Genomic DNA, 6,413 nt, shown 5'->3' on the forward strand with positions numbered 1-6,413 from the left:
CTTGTGGGATGTGGATACATAGGAGATACAAATTAAAGTGCCAAATGAACGATGCAAAAAAGTTAACTTTTTTTTTTCTTTCTACCTTTTAGGAAGCTGCTTCTCAAAAAGCTACTTCATTTCAAAAATTGTTTTGTCAATTTGTCACTGGTATCCAGAAGTATTTTTGTTCATCATTTTAATTTTTTCATTATACAAAAATGACCAAAGTGAATACTAAGTATAAATGAGACATAAGAAAAAAGTAACATATGAATAAAAAAGTGTTGTATTGTATGTATCACATTTATTGGAATTATTTTGTTCAAATAATAATTCTATTATATTTATTTATTTAATTTTTTTATTTTAAGACAATTTAATTAATTAATGTACTTACCTGTTTTTCAGGCACTACTACATGTCAGTATCCATCAACAAGGTGAACCACGTTTGCCAATATACCTACTTTTTTTTTTCCTTAAAAAAAAAAATAGAATAATTTTTTTTTTTGAATAAAAGAAGCTCAACACACACAGGTGGAGCATGAAACTAAAAGCAGAAAAAGATAACTCCTATGTCATCTTCGCTATAGCCATCAACAACATGAGTTATTTATCACACCACGTCGTAGCACATGAGAAGGTCTGAGCAACACAATCTGCAACCGCCGTTGTCAATTCCATATCATTTATTCAAGCTCTAAAATCTTCTGCCGACGCCGACAATCTAGTCGCACCTTTTCTTTCTTCCAAATGCAAGATTTCATTAAAATCCCCAAACAACAAAACGGCACCTGGAACCAGTCCTGCAATATAGCTCAGTTCTTCCTAAACAGAGGCCTTTTCAGCTCTTTCACGAGGTCCATACACCAAACAGATAGTACAATTAAAATTATCTTTTACCACCACCCCTTCTACACACAGCCATCTATCTTCTTTGTAGCAATTAGTCAATTTAAAAACCCCTTCATCCCAAATTAACAATAACCCTCCAAAAGCGCCAATTGAACTTACAAACTCCCAACATGCTCCGTCTCTACCCCATATACGAAATACATCAAGATTAGTCACAAGTTCCTTCTTCGTTTCTACCAACCCCAACATATCCAATATAAACTTACTTTTGAAGTACCTCAACATACCAACTTTTCCTGAACCTCCCAACCCCCTAATATTCCATGAACCTAGAATCATTTTATAAAGTTATTACACACCTGTTTACGAGTTTTTGGGCGGCTTCTTCGAATTTTAGCTTTTTGCTTTGCCTGTCGTCTCTTCAAAGCAATCGCTTCATTATGCTCCTGCAAGATAGTCATGATATCCTCTTCATCGCTGCACTGAGCACCTGACTCCACAGCCAAATTCCAAGTCTCTTTATTCTCAGCCATCTCCTCTTTCCAGCTCGATCTTTGTTCTTCAATGTGGTAGTCATTATCGCCCTCCAAGTCAGCCCCCAGCCCTGTTCAAATTGTGTACAGATGTCGCAATTTTTCTCTTCTGCGTTTTCAATTACCGGAGCCAAATCCTCCATCACGATTTTCCCCTCCTCCAGACCCAAACCTGCACTGCCACCTATATTCTGCTCCTTCTCTGCTGTGTCACGGCTTATAACACTACCAATATCCTTGCCATGGCCCGCACCTCCAATACCATGTGTTCTGTCTTCTGAGTTACAGGTTTCTCGTTGTGCTTGGATCGGACCTGTCTTCATGCCCCTTCCGTTCCTGGTTCGCCTTCCTTCTCCCTCATCGGACAGTGTATTCCCGTCTCCAACCTTCCCTTCCGCAAGCAGCGCCGTCGTCTTCTCCCGCCCCTCCTCCGTCGGCACGAGCTGCTGGCCACCATCTCCTTCCGTTCTGCACTCCCCCGTTCTCGCCGCATTTACGATCCGCACTCCACCGTCACGCCGAGTTATCATGGTGGCAGATTCCCCCGTCGGCAGCGTGACCCGTCCCTGGCCATCGTGCAGTCCTTGCCGCCTCCCAGGCTCAGCTTCGCTTGTCGCAGGACTTGGCGTGAGGAGTGCAACATGACCCGGCAGCTTCTTCTCATTCCGGGTCATGATGGGAGTCGGGTCGGCTCCTACCCGGATTTGGAGGCCCATGCAAGCCCTATTCCCCCTTCCTGTTTCATATCCTTTTCCCTCTTTGACGGGCCTGTTAGATTTCAGCCCAATTCCATACCTTGTACCAATAGAAGTTTGATTACCGTTACATACATAATAAATTTGAGATATTGTTTCCTCGGAATCCGCCTCATCATTGATATGGAATGAACCCTGAGAATCCTCCCCTTCCTTTAATTTCGCGTAACTACCATTCCCAGGGCAATAGTTTGAATTCATATGATTCTACTCATTTAAAATTTCACATGAATTTACGAGCCTACCCTTAGCATGTTCGTCCATCCTATTTTCCACCGTCATGAGAACTGCCGCCTGGTCCCAGACAACCTCCGCCTGCTCATCACACTTGTGCCATATGCCACCGTATTCTTTATGCTGCAACTCTCTTCCATCAAGGATATGTCTATCCTGTGTCCCTTGCTTACTTTCCGGAAAGCATACATCCCTATATACCTCCCCCCTACTTCTCGTACAAGGACGTTAAACCCACTTGTACCGATTATAACGTGCACCCATTCATTAATCATATAATAAATATACGTATCAATCAGTACCCGACCAACACTAAACGAATTACATGATTCTGTTAGTTTATCACACTCTACCACCTCCCCCCATTGCTCCCCGATTCTGCGAAAAGACCATGCGTGTAGTGGGACTCCATAACAATCTAGCCACACTCTTCTAGACTCACTCCTCTCCGTCTCGTCCCATCTCCATACCTTATGAAACATCTTTAGTAACTCGTTCATTCGAAAAGTATAGGCTTCCTCAGCAAGGAGCACATATTCAAATGTTATCATTACTTTATATGCTCCTAGCTCCCTTACGTGCGTTACACCTGGCCATTCATTGTGGATCCTTCGCTGCAATGCATGAAAATTGATCGCCAACTTCGTGCCTCCGACGATACTTCTTTGCAACCAAACAACATTCTCATTTACTATCGGTACTGCAACCCTCTTTGTCCGTCCATTACTATTGGAAACCTTATTGGGGCATTAGAGGGCTGCCTCTCCTCTTTTTCTTCTGCTACTGTCACCCTTTTGGCCGTGAGTTGTTCCCTCTATCATTCTCTCTATCAATGTCCATCACTTCTTTGCCCCTTGTACTCTGAACTACAGTTCTCCTTCTAAACTTCGCTTCTCCAACAAACAGTTTCCTGCCTCTCAATACCATCCTGTTCATATCTGCAACGGCTTTCAAAGCTCCTCCTTTTGTAGTGTATCACACAAATGCAAACAGATAGACATGGTCATTCTTATTCTTTCGCGACAGATATATGTCGATGATTCTGTCGGTCCATTTGAACATATGAAAAAGTTCTCTTTTTTATATGTCTGCTGGCAAATTGTCGACGAAGACAGAGAAAGACTCAAGCTCTAATCGTTGATACTCTTCATTGTTCCAAACTCTAGGATCTTTATCATGTTTGTGTGATTTTGAACTCCCACCCTCCCCTGTGTTTTCCCACCTCTCTCGCTCTCGATCTATCATTCTCACATTTTCTCACCTGTAAAGACTTTGATGCTCAAAAAAAAAAAAAATATAGCTGTCGTGTATTCTATTGCAGTACTAGTTCATCAGTATTGAACACCACAAACTCAATTGGTGCAAATGTGTTTGGTTCAGTTCCGCTGCCCACAAACCCTTCTCCCTCTGCAGCTGCTGACACATCACATAGCTATGCTAAAATTTGTGTCACACTTTGGATGAGTATTTTTATTTTAATATAGCTGTCGTGTATTCTATGCTAATATATCATTTATTTATTATTAGATAGGATATGAGTTTTATTTATAAAATTTTTGCCCCTTGCTACAACACATACATGGTAGATACAGTGTAGAAAAATAAATTGTATGATGGACATTCATAGAGATTTAAAGTTGATACAGTATATATGTTTTCCGTTTAAAGAATGAAAGGCTTGCTAATGCATATGGAAGGTCTAAAATATAAATAAGCTTTTGGTATTAAAATGGTTAAAAAAATCAAATATATTTAAGCTTATATGTAGAGAGTTACGAGCAAAGGCAAACTTGCATAGCATAGTCTAAAAAAGGGTTTACAATCACATACCATTGAACTGATCGATGTAGCACATGCAGAAGAGGGAGTGTGCCACACCAGCGGCCTGCAAAATATAAAAAGTGAAAGGCAACCCTTTAAACAGTGTGCTCCCTTTTAACATTCACTAACACTAGCGGCTAAAAAATTTTGATATGGAAACAAAATGAATGATATACTTTAACATGGTAATTTTTGGTATTTTTTAAAATTGTGAGAGTACACCCCTCCGATTTGTGTTAAAAATTGAAAAAACTCAGCGTCCACAACTCGGACCATGCGAGTTCTTTGGTCATGAAATTTTGCTTCACAAATCGCATGGTCCGATTTGCAATTGATGAAATTTGAAATTTGAAACGTGAAATTCGGATCTTCCGTTTTTCTTGTTCTGGGTATTTTTTTTTTTATATTTCGAGGGACACAGTTCGCAGGGTCCGAGTTTTGCTTCCTCTGATCCCACAACGAGGTGAAGCGCCCCTCCTCCCCATACAACGAGTCCAATACTTCCTTTACTTCCGTATTCAAATTAAATTTCCAACACTAGCAGCAACTAAATAAAATGATTTTTTTTAAATTAATTCAACAATTTTAGAAACTAAATATCTAACAACTTAAATTTAAAAATTTAAAAAACAACCAGCTAAATAAATAATTTAATTTATAATTTATAAATAAAATTTTAAAATTTCTAATAAAGAAACCTAAACAAATAATTCCCAAATTCACAAATTCAATAAAGATAAAGATTCACACCAAATACAATTTTATTCTTTTGGTAACTGATTTCACATCCGGTAGCATGCTTATAAATATCAGCAAACTTCACCATTAGAAGCATCAATTTCACTTGCTTCAACCATGTCTTGTTTTGCCAGCCTTACGGTCGATATAATGATCGATATTTTTGTTAGACTTTCCATGAAATTTGTTCTGATTTGTAGATGTGTTTGTAAGGATTGGAATATATTAATTTCTGATCCAAACTTTGCAAAATTACTCTTTACTCGTACACTTCCTGCTACCATGATCGGACACTTGGGTTCCAGAATCTTTCGCCTTGTTGAATATGATCCAATTGAATGGCATGAACGGAGAAACAATCCATGCTGCTGCAGGGTGTCTGAGGTCCTGAATCAAAGTAGTAGCAGCATAAAACTTGATCCTAAATTTGAGATTCCTCTACCTGGTCCTAAATCATTCAAGGATAGAGAACTTTATATTAAAGTAATTCCTTGTAATGGTCTTTTTTACTTCAGTGGTCTACCGTATAGAAACATTTCACTTGTTTGCAACCCAATAACAGGTGAGTTCATAAGACTTCCAAAAATCCCTCCAGTCCGGAAACACTGCAACCAAATACTTTGGGGTTTTGGTTTCCACCCAAAAACAAACCAATACAAGCTAGTGAGAATACATATCTTTAAAGATCATAGTATTGTTGTTGAAATGCACACAGTTGGAACATCGACATGGATAAATATTGAGATAGATTATCCCAAGAATTTGATAAATTTGTATGAGATTGGTACTTATTTAAATGGGGCACTTCATTGGATTGGTTTAGATGTTGTTGGAAATGTCTCGATATGGGCCTTCAATTTCGACACGGAGAAGTTTCAAACCTTCTCTATGGCGCCCAGGGATCCAGGTACAAAACTCATCTTATTTGAATTCAGGAATTCTCTTTGCTTGTTATATTTTAATAAGCTGCTTGGCACAATGTGGAGGATGGAAAGATATGGAGTTGGAGAATCTTGGACTCCTATTTTCCAGTATTCTGCAAGTTCCGACCGTACATCTCAATTACATGATTGCATTGCCTACCATGATCCTGAAAATCAAGAGTTTAGGATTTTGTTGACTACTCCTTGGTATGATGACCATTTTCAAATAGTTCACCATATTCCTTCTCTCATTCCATTGAAGGATATTATCATCGGAGATAATGTTTTGGTGCAGAATATTTATTCATGATAATGTTCCTCCTCTATGTTTTATGTTTTGTTTCATTTATTGGAGTCAATTTTTGTTTGGTTTGCTTTTTTACCATTCAGTATGAACATAATTTTATTTTATAACATTTTAATCCATGAATATTTTTATGTATTGGATTACACACACTTTCCACCTTATTTCGTCATTCAATGTATATATTGTAGAAAAATATTCCATGAAATTGAAAGAGTTAAGACCTAATTAAAAATAGTAATGTATATTTCTCTTTGGTTGACAACTAA

The 6,413-nt window shown here is 38.4% G+C and overlaps 1 long non-coding RNA gene across 1 annotated transcript; it reads left to right on the forward strand.

Moving 5' to 3' along the window:
• Positions 1 to 387: 387 nt before the first annotated feature.
• On the forward strand, positions 388 to 4,088 carry LOC140181026 (uncharacterized). Its single transcript, XR_011875529.1, has 2 exons — positions 388 to 421; positions 3,680 to 4,088. It is a non-coding gene; the product is annotated as an uncharacterized lncRNA (long non-coding RNA).
• The last annotated feature ends 2,325 nt before the right edge of the window (positions 4,089 to 6,413 follow it).

This window comes from Arachis hypogaea, chromosome 17 (genome assembly GCF_003086295.3).
Source record: "Arachis hypogaea cultivar Tifrunner chromosome 17, arahy.Tifrunner.gnm2.J5K5, whole genome shotgun sequence".
NCBI lineage: Eukaryota > Viridiplantae > Streptophyta > Magnoliopsida > Fabales > Fabaceae > Arachis > Arachis hypogaea.